At 28.3% G+C, this 22,846-nt stretch overlaps 3 pseudogenes; all 3 read left to right on the forward strand.

The window, feature by feature from the left end:
* The first annotated feature begins 8,029 nt into the window (after positions 1 to 8,029).
* Positions 8,030 to 8,416, forward strand: LOC145833292 (glutamate--cysteine ligase catalytic subunit pseudogene; annotated as a pseudogene).
* Positions 8,417 to 8,452: 36 nt separating this feature from the next.
* Positions 8,453 to 9,896, forward strand: LOC145833293 (glutamate--cysteine ligase catalytic subunit pseudogene; annotated as a pseudogene).
* An 8,449-nt stretch (positions 9,897 to 18,345) lies between these two features.
* On the forward strand, positions 18,346 to 20,834 carry LOC145834219 (glutamate--cysteine ligase catalytic subunit pseudogene; annotated as a pseudogene).
* Positions 20,835 to 22,846: the final 2,012 nt, after the last annotated feature.

Raw genomic sequence — 22,846 nt, forward strand, 5'->3', positions numbered from 1 at the left:
CTAAAAATAAAGCAGGTCATGGTGCATGTAACTTTGTGAACTTAAAACATTGTTTTTGGATTTTATTTAACTTTATATAACTGTTGTAACTTTATTTATAAGTTATAACTTTTAAAAAGTAAAAAGCTGTACAAAAAATTTAACAAAAACAATGTACACTGTACTTTGTGTCGACTTAATGTTTTTGTAGAGTAAGTACATAGAGCTTTAAATAAAATTAAGCACAGTTGAAATGTAAATAGAATCAGCAAAAATGAATAAAATTATATTTGAAAATTTAGTCAGAAATTTTTGGAAATCTCTTAAGAGTGGTTTGTAAATAGAAAGCCAAGATTCTAGCGCATTTGGTGCTTACACCAGAGGCGTGTCTATATATTTTTTTCGGTGGGGTCGCACAACTTTTTTATTGAATAATAGTATATTTTTGGTAAAGGACTTTTATTATAAACCTATAAAAAATTACATAACTGTTTTAAATTTCTATAGTACATAAAAATTTTTAAAGTTTGAACAGTTTGAAAATACCAGTAAATAAAGCAAAATCTTTATAAGTAATTCTTTTTTTTTTTGTAAAATAACTTAAATGTAAACCAAAGTCCTGTTATTATTGATAATGTGTAATTTTTTCCATTTGTTACGATGTTAACATGCATAAGTAAATTTTGTATGCATTAGAAACTAAAAACAGAGTACTATTAAAAATTGTTAGTTTAATTGTCTAAATAATAGAAAAATATATTCAATGATGTGTAAATAAATTACTTAGTCAAACAGTTCCATTTGAAATATTTTTAGTTTAAAAAAAAAACAAAAACAATTTATACTTTAGAAAATAAACTAAAAGCAGACGTGAATTTTTTTTTACAAGTTGATGAAAAAACAAATAGTTAAGCTACGGTTTTTCAAATGTTTCAAAAATAAAAACAATATGCAGTTTAGTTAAAAGTTTTCTACTTAAAATTAAACTATTTGAGGAGTAAAATCGTGCAGAAATATTCTTTTTAAAATTTTAGATTGGCTAATTTTAAATGAAAAGTTTCCTTTTTCAAACGTGCTGCGTTTGTAATTAATTTGATACGTTTACTCTTTTTTTTCAGGGGTTGCACAGGAAACAAGAAACCAGCCAAAACATGTCCTGCTTCACAATTAACTAAAGAATTCCATTTTTAACAAAAATCATACTAACAAACAAGCAAGGCGGTTTCAAGGCATTTTGCTTATTTGAAATTTTGATCTGTTCAACGGTTAAATAAAAGCTGATTAAACTAAAACAAACTTTTGCTTTTTTCGTAGTTTAAACGTATTTTGAAGTTCTTTAGAAAAAAAATCAACTAACATATTTATCAAAATTTATTCATTTTTCTTTAACTTTATTAAATTTTAAATTTTTGCATGTTTTTCATAGAAACCCTAGTATTTTTTTAAAACTGAGGTACTTTGAGCACGTGGCTTAAATACAGTTGCATGTATTTTTAAACCCTTGGATTTAGTAAATTAAACAAAAAAACCAACTAAACATTAAATCAGTATATCTCATTTATCTTTTACATCAGGCATAACATATATAAAAAACTCTTTTAACATAGCACTTTTAACAAGCAAAAAGAAAACAACAATAATTAAAAAGACTTAAGTTATTCTTAACTAATCGAGTTAATGACTATAAAATATCTTTTTTGAAAAAATTTAATCACAGAATAGCTACAAGCTAATTAATTGTCGAATTCTGATGTATTTTGTCTTTATTACGTTAATAGCTAATTTTATGTTCAAAAACAAAGAAATTTCAAGTAAGTAAAAGTAAAAAAAAAGTGACAAAAATATAAAATAAGAACACATTATGAATTTTCCGTCTAAAGTTGTTCGGTTTTATTAGACTATTTACCAATTTAAAAAAAAAAGTAGCCTTCAAAAAAATTATACATAATTACAAGTTTTTTCATTTAACATAAGTATATAAACTTTATCTTTAACATTTGTTATATTCACTATTACTACAACATCATTCTAAAAATTTTTATACTAAAACTTCAGCTCGTTTTTTTAAGACTTTTAAATTCCATTAAAAAAAATTGTTTTTAGACACTTAAAAGAACATTAAATATAAATTTACTAACCATTTTTAAACTAATAAGAAAAACTACGTTTTGATACTGATAATACTGATAAATTGAATAAAAATTGTTCTTTAAGTACGTTTTAAATATGACAGGTATTTCCAAATAAAAAACAGTGAAAAGAAATTGTAAGTGTACTAAAGCAAAAGTGCGTACCTTACACTAAATTCGTACTTTACTTTGAGAAAAAACTTACTTTTTTCAGATCAAATAGTAGCTGATAATTTTTTTTATTTAGTAAAAAACGGTCTTATCTAGTTTGTTTTGGAACTAAAAATCAAAAAAAAAAAAATAAATGATTAATAATTTCATCGATAATATTTAGATATTTTTTTTTGTTGGCTAAAAATTATATTATGATTTTTTTGAATTTTTTATCCCATTGATTTTCGAGGTTTAAAGAATATCTTACGTTGGTTCATTCAATTTGTTTGAAAAGTTTGAAAAGTCGTTTAAAAGCTGCAAAATTAGTTAAATACAACACTTTTATTATGTTGACATTCTTTAAGAGTTTGTTACAACGCTATTTGTATTTTAAAAAAAGAACTGGACCACAAAATCAACTAAATCAAAGTACGACTTAGTAGATATTTTAGTTCATATACTTTAATAAGAATAATACACTTTCTTTTTGTTTTAATATATTTTAAATCATCTGTTCTGCTTAATAACTAATAAAAACCTCAATGTTTTTGACAGCCTTTTTTAATTAGTTTACTCAAGGTTATTTCTTTGCTACAAAGCTTTTAGAGTGTTTTAAGCAGCTAATATTTTATCTTTATAGAAATACTTTGGGCGTAAACTATGATTGAATACGCGGTCACGTAATTATTATCGGTTTTTTAAGGTAAAAGTAGTTTTAACTTTTATTTGTTAAAAGTTTGTTTAAAAGTTTTTATTCTGGGGTTGGCAAACTGCGGTCCGTGTGTCAAGGGCTCACGACTATTCAAATTCGGACAATTCAAACTCCAACAATTCAAATTCTTAATAAAAGATTCAAACGACTAAAAATAAAAAAAAGTAATGTATATTAGTCTAAAATAAAAAAATACATATGTAAATTATATTAATATCTACAGGCCATTTTTTTCTTTTTCTAAAACATTAAATATTTTTTGAGATATGGTTTATATAAAGTAAAAAACATAGTTGTTTTTATTAATTTTAAAATATCTTGAAAAGTATTTTAGATGTTGAAAAATAAAAAAGGTGGCTTTAGATATTTTTAAGATCTACATATGTATTTTATATTTTTTTCAAATTTATATTACTTATTGAGATATAGTCCTTTTATTATTTTTTTAACAATTTGAATTGTCGGAATTTGAATTGTCCGAATTTGAAAAGTCATGTAACCGTGTGTCAAATGTGTCTTTATAGCTCAAAAATTAAAAATGAGAAGATTTAAACGTACCTGGTTATATTTAAAATTTGGAATTTATTTTCGCCTATGAGTGAACTATACTGCCGATATAATGTTTATTTCATTTCAGGTTTGCTTTTAAGTGTTTTTATATTAATATAAAATTTTTGGAAAGTACTATGGACCGCGAAAGATTTTTCAATTTAGTATGGCCGAAAAAGATCTTTATCCAATAACTTGAGGCTAGGGGTGGGCAACGTACGGCCCGCAGAGTGAAAATAAGCGGCCCCTAACCGTTTTTTCGAATTTTAATAGGATTGGGCCAGCAAATGAAAATGACCAGCCCGCGAGCGAAGTGACTGGCTCGCAAAGGGTTATTATAACAAAATGCTTATAAAGTTTTGTATCATATTTTTACAAATTAAAGCTGTAAGAACTTGATTTTAAAAACATGTTCAAAAATGACTTTTCAAAATAATGTGTACTAATAAATACACCATTTTGTCCTAATATTTTGTTTTGCTCTAAATTAGTTGGAATATATTTTTGTAAAGTTATCGCAAGCAAAGTGTTTATATTTTAGTACGATATTTTACATACGTACCTTTGTCAATCACCATTCCAATTCTCTTTATAGACATTATACAAACATCTGACATTTCTCAATCTACATCTTAAGTTGTCAAACTTGAGAAATTTTTGTTAATTTGAAGGATTAAAAAAAGTGATCAACCGTATCCCTAAAATTAGATTCCGGCCGGATCCGAAACTTTTTTAAAAATTAGAATCCAAATGGATCCGGATCTTGATTTAAAGAGCCGGCCGGATCCGGATCTAAAAAGTCATTATCCGGCTTGATCCGGATACTCGATCCGGTAAATAACTAAATCGCAATGCTCCGGCCTGCCAAAGACTAAACTTTTCCAGATCCGGCCGTTGATTAAAAAACGTTGCCCACCCCTACTTTAGCCATTGCTCGTAAAAGGTTGCTGATACCTGGTTTAATTTTTTTTTATGTTCGAAAAACATACTAATAATAACTTTTAAAAATATATACTTTGGATTAACCTCATTACATTTTACAAAACCTGACATTCTCATTTCTAAACATAAAAAAAGATTATTTGATTACATTAGTTTAAGCTTATACTGTTTGTTTCAAGTACATGTTTTAGAGTAGTTAATTTTCTATCATTAAACAACATCTTTAAGTAAACAAAAAAAAAGTAGACTAGTTTAACTTCCGTTGAATTTTCAAATAGCTAGTTTAAATGTACAAACACGGCAAAAATTGGTATTAGAAAAGAATTTATGAATTGATTAAAAAAAAACTTTAAAAATTATTAAAATAAACATGTAACTTGCATTTTTACAAGCCATCTGGTTTTAATCAAGTTCGAACAAGTAATGTCACAAATGTATTAGCTACAATGCATAGCAATCAGATTAGGTTTTACCTAGTTTTATTAATATCGATTAGTTAAAATATTACTATTTAATTTTTATATGTTTACAATCAAGTTCATCAAAACAATTTAAAACTTATGTTTAAAGTAATACTTTTATCTAATTTATTTTAGAGGAAGAAAATATGAGGTAAAATATAAATTTAATCTACAATATTTTTTGCATCACCGTATGCGTAATTTTAAATTTTAACTTATGAATAAAAATAATAAAAGCTGCTCTACTATTGCAAAATAAATATTGCAAACTTGATTGAAGTCAGTTTTTGCAGGTAAAATTAGTAAATGTACAATGTCTAGTGCAGGAATCAGCACTTAACAGCCTTTTGTAAGTCACAGGCTAAATTTCCTATAAAAAATTACTTGCGGGCCACATTGTATAGATAATATGTTCAGTTATACTAACATAGTTGCAGTAATCAATAAAAAAAATGTGAAAAAAATACAAAAACTCGTTATAAATAGCAATTATTAAATTAAGCGCCAAATTTTTATTTTTTGACACAATTTTTTTTTTCTTGTTATCAAAAAGTACGCTTTTAACTGTAAAGTACGTCGCCGGTTGCAGGTTATCTTTTTAGTAACTAACTTTTACGACTTAAAAATTTTTTAAAGCTAACAAAGTTTTTGTAAATAAAAACATTAAAATTCAATGTACTGATAATTTCAAAAGTAGAAGTAAAATTTATTTACTTTATAGACAGCATAGTTATAAAGGAAGTTATAAAGCTTAATGTGTGGAAAGTTTTATAAAACTAAACAGAACAGTTTTACTTGACTTAGTTACAAGTTTAAAAAATTAACATCAAAAAACTATAAAACTTTAAACTCTAATTGAAATAAGAAACAATATTTAAAAGTTTTACAAAAAACTACAATAACGAAAGTTTATTTGAGTTGTAGGCGTGTTTTTTATTACTGGAATGTTTCATAGTTTATTGCTACATGCGGAATGAAGCAGCTTTGCACGCTCTACTTCTTGCCATTGTTAATCGAGAGAGTAAGTGAGTGTAGAATTTTAACCGGTTAGAATAAATTTTTGTATTAAATTAATCAATTAATCATAATTTATAAACTAACCTTCACATTTTTCTATAAAAATAATGTAAACCTAACCAATCGTATCGGTCGATTTTCTAAGTAAGTGGAAAAAGACAAAATATTTTTCTGAGACCCGAAGTAAACCGTGATTAAAAACACACGTTATCAATGTTTTGTGCGTTACCATTAAACTAGGTCAATTGAATATTTTTTTGACAGTGGTAGTAGTGGGCACATTTTAACTTATTTTGGGTAGTATTTAGCATTTTCTAGTTTGAACTATTTTTATTTAACTCATAACCTTTATGTTGTGTATTACAAAGCTTGTTTTTATCAAAACTTAGTATGAACGTAGAGGCGACACTTTAATTTTATCTAAACAGTTATTTTAGTTTATATTATTGAGTTAGAATAGTAGAAGTTATCAAAGCTAATTTTTTTTTGGACCCAAATATAAGTTCAAAAAGTTTTTCTAAGTTCTATCGCTATTGATTTTTAACTTACAAAAATATTATATACCAAAAATGTACTCTATCAAAGTTGTTTTTTTTTAGGCTTACTCCAAACTTAAAGTAACTAGTTAACAAAATTATTTCTTTTTTAGACTTTAAGACAAAAACAGTCAAAAGACTTAAGTAGAAACATTTTCTTAGAAAATAAAGTTGTTTTTTGTTAAGTAACATTAGAAATTACTACATTATGTTGCCAGCTTTGTATATTTTTATTTATTTATAACAACTACTATGTAAATTTTTTAAAACTACAACTCTTTATTTCTTAACTTTTGTAACTCAGGTGTTTGAAAAATTTTTACTCTAAAAACAAAATTAAATTAGAACTTTTATTGTTAGACAGCTAGCAGATTTTCAGAAAATACTTATATAACTAATTTTTGAAAACAGGCGTTATAATGTTTTTTTTTAAACTTAATTACTATTCAATACATTTATTTTGTAAAAACTAATAAGTTTTAAATATTTTTATGTTTTTTTTTGTGTAAAAAGCATTTAAAAAAAGCTACTTATATTCGTAATAAAGCACATGAAAAACAAAATAACCGTTAGGGTTAAAAATAGTTTATTTAAAAACTATGTTAAGGTTTTAATTTAATCAGACATTTACGGTTCTCAACTCAAAATTAAAGGAGATATTTCATTCAAAGCTATAATTAGTTATAAAATAGTATTTTTAATTGTATTTAAAAAAAAAATTGGAGTCGACTAAAAGTTTTTCAAAGTTTTCTTTTTATACTCTCTTTTTTAATTGTATCAATATTTTTTTACTGGCAGCTAAAACTATATGCAATTTGCTTTTAATCCTTAAAAACCGATTCTGGAATTTCAATTTTTCAAAATAACTAAAACACAAAACTGTGCACATGTTTTTAAACAGAAAATAATGTTAAACTTTATTACAAATAAACTTTTAATTAAACTACTATACTTTAAAACTAAGTTAAGTAAAAAAAAGTATTAAGTATTAAAACAAAATAAGTTTGAGAGAATAAATCAGTTGTAAAAAAGCAGATATATTAAGATAACCTACTAAAATTCAAAAAAAAAAAAAAACCGTACACGGTACGTATATTATGGGTAGTACATGTTTAAAGTAAAAGCAAATCGTTACTTAAGAAAGCATATCGAAGTGGGTTGATAAATATTAACTAAGCTCTAGTTATTAAATTACAAAACCTTTTAACATATTGAAAGCAACAATAAAATGAATAAAAAACAAGCTAATACTTAAATTTAGTATATGTAAAAGTAATATTAAATTATAGCTTAACACTACAAAGATATACAACATAAATTATAAAAACTATTAAAAACAACTGTACGTATGGCCATAAAACTTACATTTTAGAATTAAACTTAGACACGGCAAACAATACTAAATGATGTTCTACTTAGCAAAATTTTTTTTATATATACTTTAAAACACTAAATCTTATAAATCTTTACAAAGAATACTCAAAACAAGTCTAAACAACAGATTAAAAAAAATAAAAATTCTGTTGCTAAACTCAGTCTTGTAGTTAAAAAATGGATGTGTTTGAAAAAAACCCTGATCTCTATACGTGGGAGAAAACTATTCCTTTAATCCCTAAAATAAAAAAGCAGGGGTTGGAGCAGTTTGTGCATAACTACAGAAGAATGCAGGGTAAAGGGGATTACCCGTTCAAGTGGGGTGACGAGGTCGAGCAGATGATGGTCAAGGTCGACAATGAAAACAAAACGGTCAGGTTGGTTTTAAAGGGGACTGAAGTTCTGGAAAAACTGGAGAAGTACAACGAGACTTTGGACGAGAAGCATCAAATTATTTGGCAGCCAGAAGTTGGAGAGTTTATGGCAGAAAGCTGTCCGGGACAACCTTTTGGATATACGATGGACGAACTGGTCAAAATTGAGGACAGTATGAAGTTGAGATGAGACCAGATAAACAGTTTTCTAGGTGAAAATGAGAAAATGGTTACCATGACCACATATCCGCTAATCGGCTGCAAGGACTACACCATACCTCCTTTAGAAGTCGGACCGGAAAACCCGATGACAAAGTCGATATTTTTCCATGACGAGGTTACCTGTACATACCCGGCATACAGAGTCATTCTGTGGAACATGTTGCTTAGAAAAGGGTCAAAATTTGTGTGCAACATTCCAATTTACAGAGACGAGAACACTCAGATGCCGTTCAGAGAACATTTCCCTAACAAAGAAGACCAGGACGCATGCTTGGACAACCACATTTACATGGATAGCACCTGCATCGGTTTCTCCAGCGCCTGTCTTCAAACTACTGTTCAATTGGCAAACTTAGAAGAGTGCAAGAAAGTTTTCGACCAGCTCGTGGCAATATCACCCGTCCTCATGGCCATGAGCGCTTCAAGTCCTTTTTTTCGCGGCTTCGTGTCGGACGTGGACACTAGGTGGACCATGATGATGCAGATAAATGACGATAGGAAAAAGGAAGAAATGGAAACGATTAAGAGCTCGCGGTGGGACTCGGCAGCGATGTACTTGTCTGAAGAGCATCTAAAGCTAAACGACGTCGAAGCCTCGTACGATCGTAAAGCTTACGATTTTCTCCTTTCTCAAGGCGTCGATGAGGCTGTGTCCAAGCATGTGGCCCATTTGTGGGTGCGAGACTCAGGGTTACTCTTAAAAGACATGCTAGACCCGGACATTGAGGAAAGTTACTGCAACTTCGAGATGATGAACAATTTCACCTACCACCCGATTAGGTTCAAGCCGTCTCCGGGACCCAAGTCCCTTATTGGCTGGAGGTGCGAGTTCAGGGTCATGGAAATTCAACCGACCGATTTTGAAAACGCCGCGTTTGCTTCGTTCATGGTACTTTTGGTCAGGGCCTTCGCCAAGTTTGACGTTGATCTGACCACTCCGTTGTCGGGGCATCACTCTAACATGGACAAGGCCCAAATGAGGGACGCTGTAAGAACCCAAAAGTTCAGTTTCCCCAGTAAGCTCAGAGTAGGAAGTAAAGAAAAAAGAGAAGTGGTGCTGATGTCCGCCGACCAAATCATGAACGGAGACGGAGAACACTTCGTCGGTCTGATAGGCCTCGCCAGAGAGTATTTGGAAGAAGAAAGCTACACGCAAGCAACTTCGACAAAGCTAGACGCTTACATGAGTCAACTGAGTGATATAGCCTCCGGTAAGACGCTGACCATGGCGCAGAAGATGAGGCGGTTTGTAGAAAATCACGAGGATTACAAAGGAGACAGTGTGCTGGACCACAAGATCAATTACGACATGATGAAAGCTTTGTGGGATGTTTATTTTATATATGAATTTTTCATAAATTTTTAATCTGTTTTTGCAATCTTTAAATGCATCGATTCTGCAAACTAACTGATAAAAATGTTAATGATTTCGACAGTCTTTGTCTTAAATTTACTAAAGCATTAGTTGTTTATTAACATAAACCTTCAGAAATTTTTAATTGTTTATCATTTGCAGTAAATAAAAATACCTCTGCTTAATTTTTAATAAAATACATGCACAATTTTATCAACTCACTTATTATACAAAGGAATTCTAAGTTTCGTTTAACACTTAAAAAACTTTTCTTATACGTATAAGAGTATTTTTTTATTTACCTTGTTTGGATTCTTGTTAAATAAAAAAAGCTTTTTTTTTTATAAAAATATACACATTTTTATGTAAGTATAAACAAAGCTAATATGATCGCTTTAGTCTAAGCTCATAGATTTTCTTTCATATGTACTTTTTTACAATAAGGTTTTAATTCTTCTTTCCAGTAGTACCTTTAACTTTCTAAAACAAAATTGATTAAGTCAACTTCTAATAAAAATGCAAATACTTAATAAAGTTGCATAAACTCTCATCTAAATATAAAATATATGATTTGTCGGAAATAAATCACAAAAACTATTAAAGTTAAACTCTAGTTTATATTTTTAGAAGCCAAAAGGCCATTTAGTATTAATCGAATCAAAAAAGAAAATAAAAAACTTTCGATCTAGATAATAAATCAATTACTTATATGTATTAAATCAATAGTTCGGAAGCCTTGTTCGGAACCATAATTCGCGAGCCAGTTTTTTTCTTTCTTTAAGTTGCTCGTTGCGAACCGCACTAAAGATAAAAAATATTTTGCAGACTCTAGTTTGTAATCGATAGAAAACACTACTTCAAACAAAAACCATGATAAAACCGTTAAAAAATAACAAAACACTAGTAAGTATATAAATATTTTACCTGTTTAACTGTTTGTGTTTTTTATAAAAGTATGTTTTAACTCGAAAAGTACCTCGCAGACTTTTGCTCTGCCTGCCGTACTTTGCTGCTGTCCCATGGTCTGAACTACGTTACCAATTATAACGGTATTATTAATAAGTTACTAAAGTTTTACGATTGAATCATTACGTATAAAAGCTTTTTTTATAACATTTATTGCCAACCATGATTTCCTTTGGGCACCTTTAGAAATGTAAAATTATATTTTTAAAACCATTCTAAGTTAAGTTTTGGAAAATATAAAATCAAAATAAGTTTTAAAGGTGTTTTTCTTTTGATTAAGTAAGAAATTTAAGCGTTTATGGTTAAAGAAAAAGATGTAATTATCTTTTGAAAACAAGCATTTAAAGGGTTGTGAAAATATAATATCAGTTTTAATTTTCTACGTTTGTAAAATACCTAACAGTTGTCAAGCATAAAAATCGTTTAAAAATAAGTTGAAGATAGTTATAAACATGATTGATTAAGATAATAGCGTACTTATTTTGTAAAAGGAGAACAAGCACAATCTTAGCTTGTTTTTAGGGCTGAAAAACGTATTTTGTAGGATTTTTATTCAATTTAAATTAAGATTCTGATAATTACAAAGCAAACGTGACCGTTTAAGATGTTTTTTGTTTAGTTTAAACAAGAATTGTAAGACTTATGAAAAGATAGAGTTTTTTTTCAATAAGAAACAAATAAAGTTTTTTTTAAACTTAAGTTTATAAAAATAACCTTTTCGTCTTTTTTTCTAATTGTTCTGAATAAATATTTTACGAATTATGGAGCATAACAAACCGTTGAAGACTTTTTTTGATTGGAAAAAATGGAAAAACGTACTTACTTTTATTAAAAACAAACATATAAAGTTTTAGCTTTATTTTGAAGTTGTAGTATTTTTCTAGTTTTCATAATCATTTTTAATAAACTATAATTAAATTATAAAGCATACAAAACGATTCAAGACGTTCTTCATAACTTTAATAACAATTATGAATGTGACCAGTTTAAGGAAAGTTTTACTTTTTATTATGAATTGTAAACAACTGGAAATTTATCTAGTTTTGGTTTATTTTTAGTTTAGCTTTTTGCCGATTTTTAAACTTTATCGCAATAAAACAAAAAATTGCAAGCAAAAACAAGATTTTAAAATGTAGTTTTTTGGTATGTAACAGTTTAAATGTGATTACCCAAAGTAAAAACTTTTATGAAGAACAAACAAGTGAAAAGTTTAGCTTTAAAAATATGTTGATGAACTTTGCTTGTAAGAAATAGTTATTTCAAATTTTTCATTTAATCTATGTAAAACAAAGCAATCAAAGTATCTAAGAACTACAAAGCATAACAACACTCTAAATAATTTTTTTGTAATGGCTAATAATTTTAAGGCTGGTTTATTAATTAATTAAACGTTACCACTTTTATTATTATTATTATTATTATATTGTTTATTGTGCAATGTTGGACTCAGGCATCAAAACCTGAGCCACTTAAACAGGACACACAAAAAGAGAAAAAGAAAATAAACTTATATTCAAAACTTTAAGATAAATTATACATATATAACTATACAAACATAATTTAAATGGAAACACATAGTTAAACACAATATGATAAACAAATGAACTAAATTGAAAATTCAGTTCAAAAAATTCAAATTTATATATTACTTAGTACACACAGTAAAGAAGTTTGTCTAAAATCATGGCTTATAAAACAATATTCATAACTACAAAATATATAAGTAAACTAATAGTTTGTAGGGGGGAGGCGTAGGGAAACGAATATTTTTCCTTTTGTTACAGTGGAAAATTAGTTAATTTTACTGGTATTTATCGTATTTAAGTCAAATATTTTTAGCTTTAAACGAAATTGTTCTACCCTCTCACAAGATACTATATCCTGAGGTAGTCTGTTCCACATAGCTTTTGCTCTGTGAAAAAATGCGCCTTGCCACTGACTGTTTTGAAAATCATGTTTACATTTTATTTTCAAATTATTTCCTCTTAGTTGATATTTATTTTGGGAAAAATTAAAAAACTGGTTAAAAAAACTTTTATGTTTGCCATTGATAATTTTGTAAAGAATTAATAAATCAAATTCCCATCTTCTATATTCCAGTGATTTCAATCCAAATTTAATCATTCTATCATTATATGACGTGTAAGATATGTTGCAACGATTACAAATATGACGGGTAAAACTCCTTTGCACAGATTCAATTTTGTTAATATCCTTTTTTAAATGGGGTGACCAAATTTGGGTACTAAACTCAAGTTTAGGGCGAACGTATGTTTTAAATAGTTTTGTCAGAATTGAAGCAGAATTAGTTTTAAAACTTTTCAATATTTGATAACATGTAGTTTTTGCAATCTTATATAAATAGTTGATATGTTCATTCCATTTCAAATCTTTGGAAATATAAATTCCTAAATCTTTAAAAACTTTAATTTCTGGTAACTTGATGTTATTGATTAAGAGGTCAGTTGGAGAAGATTCTTTTTTGTTAATGGTTAGAATTTTACATTTGCTAGGATTTAAGTTTAGTTTTCTTGTTTTTAACCATATGTAAATATTATCTAAAGATAGTTGTAATGAAGTATTTGACTGACTAAAGATTTTGGCATCATCTGCAAATAAGCTTAACTCACTTTTAATATCAATGTTTGAACAAATATCATTAATATAAATTAAAAAGAGAAGGGGACCAACTACACCACCTTGTGGTACTCCACTGTAGATTGTTAAAGAGTCAGAAAGCGTATTATTGATGAGTACTCTTTGTGATCTATTATTTAAAAAGTTATCAAACCAATCAATTAAGCTTTCATGTAGCCCATACTGATTTAAAATTTTTAATAATCTTTTGTGTGATACTGAATCAAAGGCTTTTTGAATATCCGTATAAACTACTTTAGTAAATTCATTTTTGAGATAAGGAACTAACCAAGAATGTAAGCATGTTAACAGTTGAATGGTTGATGAGCGGTTTGGAACAAAACCAAACTGTTTGTTAGTTAATAATTTGTTATCAAAGAGGTGATTGAGAATTTTTACAGATACAATATGTTCATAAATTCTTGAAAAGCCACTTGTTAGAGATATTGGTCTGTAATTTAATGCATCGTGTATATTACCTTTCTTGTGCACAGGAATAATAAAAGATGTTTTCCATTGTTTAGGAACATCAGATAGTTCTAGAGAGCAATTAAATATTAATGAAAGTGGAAATATTATTGATTGGATAACATGCTTGATATAATAGGGTGGAATGTTTTCTGGCGTTCTTATGATTTTATCTTTTAAGTGGTTAATTGAACTTATAATGTCTTCATAGGTTATGAAAAAATTTTGCATCTTACTACAATTCTTTTGGGGTAGCTTAAAAGACTGGTAACTCTCGTCTTTTTTAAAAACTTTTTGAAAATTTATGTTAAAAAGTGTTGCTATTTCAAAATCTGAGGTTACTGTTTTGTTTTTATCATTATCATATAAGAGATGTATGGAATTATTTAACTTAAGTTTAGATTTCACGTAGCTATAAAACTTTTTTAAATTTGGGTTTTTGCAGAATTTGTTTTCATATTCAAAGTTGTATTTTTTAACAGCTAATTGATATTCTTTAGACTTGTTTTTGTATTTTATCAAAAGTGATTTATTTGTCTTACTTTTTTTGTATAGATTCGCTTTTTCTTTTAATAACTTTTTAATATGAGATGGATATTTTTTACTTTTGTTATTTTTAGAAAAAATTGGAACAAAACGTTTGATTGAGATTTGGATTGAGCTGATGAATTGATCGTATAAATGCTGGAGATTTTCTGAATTTTTAAATAAAGAGGTCCAATTAATTTTTGACAGGAAATCATTGATGCTTTCAAAATCTGCTTTTTTATAGTCATATGAGACTTCTTTAGCAATAGGTACTATTTTATTTTCAATTTTAATTTTTAGTGAAAGCAAGTTATGGTCACAAGTGTTTGTTAATGGAGAATTAGTTGAGTGTGATATGATTCTATCTAGACCAAAATGATTGCAAATTATGAGATCAAGAATGTTACCATTCTTATGGGTTGGATTTTCAATTACTTGGGTTAAAAAATTGTCTGTACAAAAATTAAGAAAACACTCATGGGGTTTATTGAAATCTGTGCTAGGAATCCTCCAATCTATATTTGGCATATTAAAATCACCAAGAACATAAAAAGAACACTCTTTTGGAAAAACCATTTTAATCATTTTGATTACATTTTGAACAGTCAGTGCGCATCTAGCAGACAGTGGAGGAAGGTAGACACAACAAAATCTTAATTTCATCTTTTTAAAAATTACATCTACACATAGGTATTCAAAATTGATGTTGCTAGTAGAGATAGAATCGTTTTTAACTTTAATAACTTTAAGCGAATTTTTGAAAAGGATAGCAACACCTCCACCCCTACTAGACCTATCACTTCGGTAAATGTTATAGTTAAAAGGACACACTGTGGCATCGTTGACCTTATTGGTCAACCATGTTTCAGTCAAAAAAAATAAATCAATGTTATTCAAATTTATATAGTTCTCTAAAATATAAAATTTATTTAAAACAGATCTTATATTAGTGTAACAAACTTTTAAATAGTTGTTGTTACAATTTATATAGGAAAACTTGTTAGTGTTAAAATTAATCCTATCACTTAATAAGTTTATACCCGTTGACTCACGATTTCCTCCACTAATCCCAGATGTCCTGGGAGCGGTAACGAAAGGGCTGTTTTGTCAGTTCAACTATCTTGTTGTTCCTTATAACATATTTTATGTCCAATTTATTCTCATCAGCGATGGCTTGCTTTATTTTAACTTCTTTTCTCAATTTTCTGAAAGCTTCAATTTCCAAGAGAGTTCTGTCAGGGTTGATGTAGACTTTTGATTCAATTTCACCATTAAACATTTTCAAATCTCTCAGTCTTAACAGTCTGTGTTTGGATGCTAAATTATTTAATTTGACTATAATTGGTCTGATTTTGTTAGCTGCAATTTTACCAACTCGATAAAGTGACTTAAATTCTTCTTTTTTCATTTTATTTTCTCCTAATACTTGTTGAATTATTTTAAGATCATTTTTGCAACTTTCTAGTGCATTATGAGTTGGATTTTTACTTTCTGGAATGTTAAATATTATTACATTTAAAGCCTTCTTTTCTTTCAGTTTTTGTTCATTTTCAGCATCTATTTTTTCTGCTACTAAATTTAATTTGGTACTAATGTTTGTGATAATTTCTGTTGGTTCACTTTTCTGCATAGCATCAGCATATTTGGAGAATTTAGCTTCAAACTTGTTAAATTTAGAAGAAAAATCAGACTTAAATTCTGAGAAACTTTTTTGTAATTCTGTAATTCTATTTTCTATATTGTCTATTCTCTTACTGCTGAATTCATCTTTTTGAATCTGATCAATGTTATTTTCAATAATTCTACTTTTTTCATTATAATCTTTCTTCAATTTAAGCATCTCAGCTTGAAAACAACTAAATTCATTGTCCTTCTTGCTTCCAATGGCAATCAGTTTTTCTTTCAGCTGTTTCCCAATTTTGGAGGACTCAACTAATGCTTTAATTTCAGCTTCAACAGACATTTACTTTTTTATATTACAAAACCTTTCTATAATTAAGAACGTATATAACGTACTATATTCAAACAAGTACACATTTATCTCGATTATTAAAAAAATGATATTAATTTCCACGTAAACAAAACTATTGAGAACTACAAAGAATAAAAAAAAAACGGATATATTTAATCAAAATTGTTACTGTTTATTGACTAAGCTAAAAATCGTGAAAAATATTGTAAAAATTGTTTTAACATACGATTATCTAACTTTTAGTATCTGTAAAGTTTGAGCTTACATAACATTATTTTATAAACTTAAATCGTTCATCAAAGTACACTTTTTTGAAAAAAACAAATAAGTCTTATTGTACAAAAAGACACTAAGTAGAAAAAAATGTTGAAAACATTATTGTTTTTACTCAAACGGCAACAGAAATTGCAGCATTATGTTGCTAAACTCATGACGAATTGCAAAAGAATTTTATTGCAAATAAATTTTTTTTTAGGTCAAACAAGTTTCAAAAATAACATTATTTTATATTGATATTGGTTTAAAAAAAGCTACATAAAATTATCAACAACGAAAATTATTGTTATTACTTATTTTTAAAGCTTTTCAGTTGTAAATTAGAGTATTAAAAACTTTTAAAAAGAAAAAAAGAAGATACGAATAAGTACAAAAGAATAGGTTTTACTGTTTTTTAAACGTATTTGTGGTTATGAATTATTTTTGGAAATATTCTGTCAAAATGTTGCTACAGGCTATATACTATGTTTAAAGCTTACTATGTTTGTAGTTGCGTTAAATGAAAAGTTTTATGTTATAAAATTAAGAAAGTTTAATTATGTCAAAAAATTAAAAAAATTAAAGAAAAAATATGCATATAAACTATTTTTTTTGCAATTAAAGTTATTATTTTTTGCTAAATAGTTTTTTATTATTTAAAACAGTAGAACTTAGGCCAAAAACATTAACACATGATTGCTTATTATTAAGCTTAAACACATGTGCTGTTTTTTTTGTTAGACTACTTCTATGTTAATATTTAAGTATTTATGCTAAAACTTGTAACTCATTTGTATTGCAACTTTAAGTTTCAATTTTTTCTTTAATTTTATTTTTAGACAGTTAGCATAAGTTTATATTAAAAAACGGACTTCAAATGTTAAGAAAAAAATGTCTTTTAATGAAAAAGCTTATGTTGATAAGCTAAATTTGAATAAACAATTTTTTAAATATACTTTAAAACTACGATTTACCTAAAAATAAGGTACAGGAAAGACATCAATAAGGTACGCATATTAAACACAGGTAAAAACTTATACTTTACATGAAATTCGTTCCTTACAGACTTTTTCTACAAGTTCTGTTCTTTTAATACACAACAGTCGTTAGTATCTAATTTTTCAATAAAAAAATGCGCTATTCTAAGTCTAATGAACAAAAAAACAGATTTTATTAAACATTTAGTTGAGTAATAATCTCTTAAATGATATTAAAATAATATTATCTTTTTTTAATAAAATATCATAAATTCAGTATTGTAAATTTTTGGTTCCAATAAGATACAGGAGTGCATTTTATGCCAAAGATGTACTAAAAAATATTTCTTCTTAATGGTAAAAAATCAAAACATTCAGTTGTATTTAAAAGTGTTATTGTGTTTAAAAACTTTACTATTTGTTATAATGATACTTGTAAGTTAAAAAAAAATTGTTATTACCTTAAAATTTACTACGTTAAGTTTTTTTACAAAGCAGACGTTTATAGAACTTATTTGTTTGCAGATACACTTGTTTTTTTACTTAAACCATTTAGTTAATTTAATTTCAACATATCTCGTATTAGATTTTTTTAATCGTTTAAGCCAAGCTATTTATGTTAAAAAAGTATATAGTTAAGCACATAAAAGGGATTTTTACCGTAAGGTCTAAAATTTTAATTTATAAATATAACTTTGCTAGTTTTCTAACTTTCAAAAACTTTTTAACAACAGGTTTTGAATTTACAAATAAAAACCCAGTTGCTAAACATAGCCTTATGTCTAGAGTGAGAACGAATGTGTTTGAACAAAACCCTGAGTATTTAAAATGGGAAAATTATGTTCACCTCGTCCCCAAGTTAAAAGAGCAGGGGTTGGATCAGTTTGTGCATAACTACAGAAGAATGCAGGGTAAAGGGGATTACCCGTTCAAGTGGGGTGACGAGGTCGAGCAGATGATGGTCAAGGTTGACGATGAAAACAAAACTGTCAGGTTGGTTTTAAAGGGGACTGAAGTTCTGGAAAAACTGGAAAAATTAAACAAGACTCTGGACGAAGAAAGTAGGATCGATTGGAAGCCGGAAGTTGGAGAGTTCATGGCAGAAAGCTCTCCGGGTCATCCTTTTGGAGATACGATGGACGACCTGGTCAAAGTGGAAAGCAACATGAAGTTGAGAAGGGACCAGATAAACAGCTTTTTGGGTGAAAACGAGAAAATGGTTACCATGACCACATACCCGCTAATCGGCTGCAAAGACTACACCATACCTTATTTAGAAGTAGGACCAGAAAACCCGATGACAAAGTCGATTTTTTTCCATGACGAGGTTACCTGTACATACCCGGCATACAGAGTCATTCTGTGGAACATGTTGCTTAGAAAAGGGTCAAAATTTGTGTGTAACGTTCCAATTTACAGAGACGAGAACACTCAGATGCCGTTCAGAGAACATTTCCCTAACAAAGAAGACCAGGACGCATGCTTGGACAACCACATTTACATGGATAGCACCTGCATCGGTTTCTCCAGCGCCTGTCTTCAAACTACTGTTCAATTGGCAAACTTAGAAGAGTGCAAGAAAGTTTACGACCAGCTCGTGGCAATATCACCCGTCCTCATGGCCATGAGCGCTTCAAGTCCTTTTTTTCGCGGCTTCGTGTCGGACGTGGACACTAGGTGGACCATGATGATTCAGTGCCACGACGAAAGGACGAAGGAAGAAATGGAAACGATTAAGAGCTCGCGGTGGGACTCGGCAGCAATGTACTTGTCTAAAGAGCATCTAAAGCTAAACGACGTCGAAGCCTCGTACGATCGTGAAGCTTACGATTTTCTCCTTTCTCAAGGCGTCGATGAGGCTGTGTCCAAGCATGTGGCCCATTTGTGGGTACGAGATCCGGAGTTAATTTCGGAAGACATGCTAGACCCGGACATTGAGGAGAGCTATGCTAACTATGAAGTGATGAATTGCTTTACGTGGCACCCAATAAGGTTTAAGCCGTCTCCGGGACCCAAGTCTCCTATTGGCTGGAGGTGCGAGTTCAGAGTCATGGAAATTCAACCGACCGATTTCGAGAACGCCGCGTTTGCCGCGTTTGTGGTGCTTTTGGTCAGGGCCTTCGCCAAGTTTGACGTTGATCTGACCACTCCGTTGTCAGGGCATCACTCTAACATGGACAAGGCGCAAATGAGGGACGCTGTAAGGACCCAAAAGTTCAGTTTCCCCAGTAAGCTCAGAGTAGGAAGTAAAGAAAAAGGAGAAGTGGTGCTGATGTCCGCCGACCAAATCATGAACGGAGACGGAGAACACTTCGTCGGTCTGATAGGCCTCGCCAGAGAGTATTTGAAAGAAGAAAGCTACACGCAAGCCACTTCGACGAAGCTAGACGCTTACATGAGTCATCTGAGTGATATAGCCTCCGGTAAGACGCTGACCATGGCGCAGAAGATGAGGCGGTTTGTAGAAAATCACGAGGATTACAAAGGAGACAGTGTGCTGGACCACAAGATCAATTACGACATGATGAAAGCTTTGTGGGACGTCTAGTTCACATCAGCGACGAAGTTAATCCAGTCAATCAAAAAAAGATGCACTTGTATATTTTTAGTTCTGTTTAGTTAAAATACGTTTTATAACTTGCTCAATAGATAAAACACTTTTTTAAGTATATTGGCTAAAAAAGATGAAATAACAATAAATAGTTAAATAATATAATTCAAACATCCATTAACTAAAACCGCCTCAACTAAAAAAGATGAAATAACAATAAATAGTTAAATAATATAATTCAAATATCCATTAACTAAAATTGATTAAATAGAAACTACCGATTCAAAAAATTATAACTTAAAACCTTTAAATTTTAAAGTTTTCAGCCAGCTTAGTTGAAAAACATACATCATGTTTCTTTTCTAATCTTTCATGTGTTTTGGTAAAAAAACTTTAGTGTTTTAGTAAGTTGGTAAACTGCATAAGTTGTGTTTGTAAAACCTTTATCAAAGTGCATCTATTTTCAAACTTTAAGACACTAGTCTTAAAGGTAAATTATTATCTTTAGAATTTGAAAAAAATATCAAAACCTTAAAAAGGGATTAAAATAAAGTTTTGACTTTTTTTAACAACCACTTGAACTTTTCTAAATATAACCTATATTGCTGTAACAACTGTTAAAGCTTTTTTTTTTGAATAAATTAACAACTTTATTAATTTAAAAAACTGATAACAATAAAAACTTTTTTCAAGTTAATTATCAAAGTTGACGACCATTAAATTTTTTGAAAGCTTTAATATTTAGTACAATTGTTAAAACAGCTAATAAATTCTTAAATGTTAGGTACATAATTTTAACAAAGTTAATTCTTTTTTTCATCAAGGAACTAAAGAGTTAAAAGCAATCAAACAATATTTAAAATTAAACTTAATTTTTTATCTAATCTAAACTACATCTAATTTACTATAAGTTTTAAAGTTAATTGCCTTAAACTATTTTTAAGGTTTTATCATATCAATTCGATCATCAGACCACAAGCTTTCGGAAGATTGAGCCCGGTTTCGTCCTAATTAGGACTCATTAGTCAGTCACAACAGAAAACTTGCAGTATTAAATCTACAAACGATTTATACAAACAAGCAAGAAGCAACCATTTGATGGCATTGATTAGTGACGTCAGTCTCAGTCTACTAGATCTCAGATCATCAGGTCTCATTCTACCGAAAACTTGTGGTCTGATGATCGAATTGGTATGATCAAACCTTGTAAACTTAAGCTTGTCTCATGGTATATGAAGATTCAGTCTTCGGTTCTGTAGACTTTCACCAATGTTTTTGTTAAACTGTTTATAATGCAAAAAATAAAAAGTTTTAAAATGTGCTACACTAATAAAAACAGTTAGTAAATACTTTAATATTATTAACATCAACATTGTTCTCTAACATAGTTTATTCTTTTTTTTTTAATATAAAGAATTAATAAAAGCTAAACAGTGTCTAAAATAACTCCTAAACTATTTTTTAAATTAAATTAAACTTAAAAACTTCTAAATAAGAATTTTACTAACTGTCTTGAACTACTTACATAGCAAAAGTTACATGCATTTATATGTAAACCAATTGGACAAAATTTATCTAAGAAGTTTATGTAGTATTTTTTTTTTTGTGTTATCAATTTTTATTCAAATAAGACCATTAAATGTCGTGTTATATAACTTATGTGTCTTCAAACAACTTTAAATAATTTGAAAAAACAAAAAATTCCAAATTAAAAACTAATAGATACAGTAACAAAACTTTAAATATAAGTTCATATCTTATACACAACATTAGTAATAAAAATTTTCTACAACTAAAATACTACCAGTTTATAAACAAACTGAATGCTGATTTAAACTATCTCTCAAACTTGATGGCTTTTAAGTTTACTATTTGTAAACTTAAAACTTTTAGTTTTTGTAATTTAATGCAAAAAAATTTTTTAACACTTACTGTTTTAGCAGTTATTAGAAGTTATTCATAAAAATAAAGTAACTTATCTTTATCAAACCAATTATAGTAAATGATAGTAATTTAAAAAACCAAGATAGGCAAAATACGTGTGAATATCTTATCTTATCTTATCAAGTAAATATGTTTTTGCAAAACAAATGGTTAGGGTAAACATTGTATATCAATTTTACAAGAAATACAAACACTAAGGTTCTTGAGATCATATAAAAATATCAGAAATATTTTCTATGTCTTACATACTACTTTTAAACTTGGCAACAAAGAAAAAAACAAAGATAATGAAAACTTTTTCAAAACAAAAAATTAATAATGTATTGGCTTCGTAGAAACATTTAAAACATAAAAAAATGTTACACTTAAAGTTGTATTATTAAGTGAACCTGCAGCAAAATTTTATATTTTATTTTTAATTATACTTATAATTACATAAATAACATTTAAATATGCTCTTATAAAAAAAATGTATAAAAGTTTTATATTTTGATTTTTTTTGCTAAAAAGGTTGACTGTATTGTTATGTAAAAACTTAAACTCTATGACTAGAAGATAAGTAATTTTATACTTGAATCTTGAATTTATAATTTTTTATTCTAACATTTATCTATATCATATTTTAAAGCATTGTTGTCTGAAATAGTACTTTATTTTTATCTTAGTTAGCTTGATCACTTTATAGTAAATGTTTTTTTTATTTCAAACACTGTAGTTAGAAGTCTATTTTTTGTTTGAAACAAGGA

The sequence above is a fragment of the Thalia democratica genome, chromosome 4 (genome assembly GCF_965202585.1).
Source record: "Thalia democratica chromosome 4, ktThaDemo2.hap1.1, whole genome shotgun sequence".
Classification (NCBI taxonomy): Eukaryota; Metazoa; Chordata; class Thaliacea; order Salpida; family Salpidae; genus Thalia; species Thalia democratica.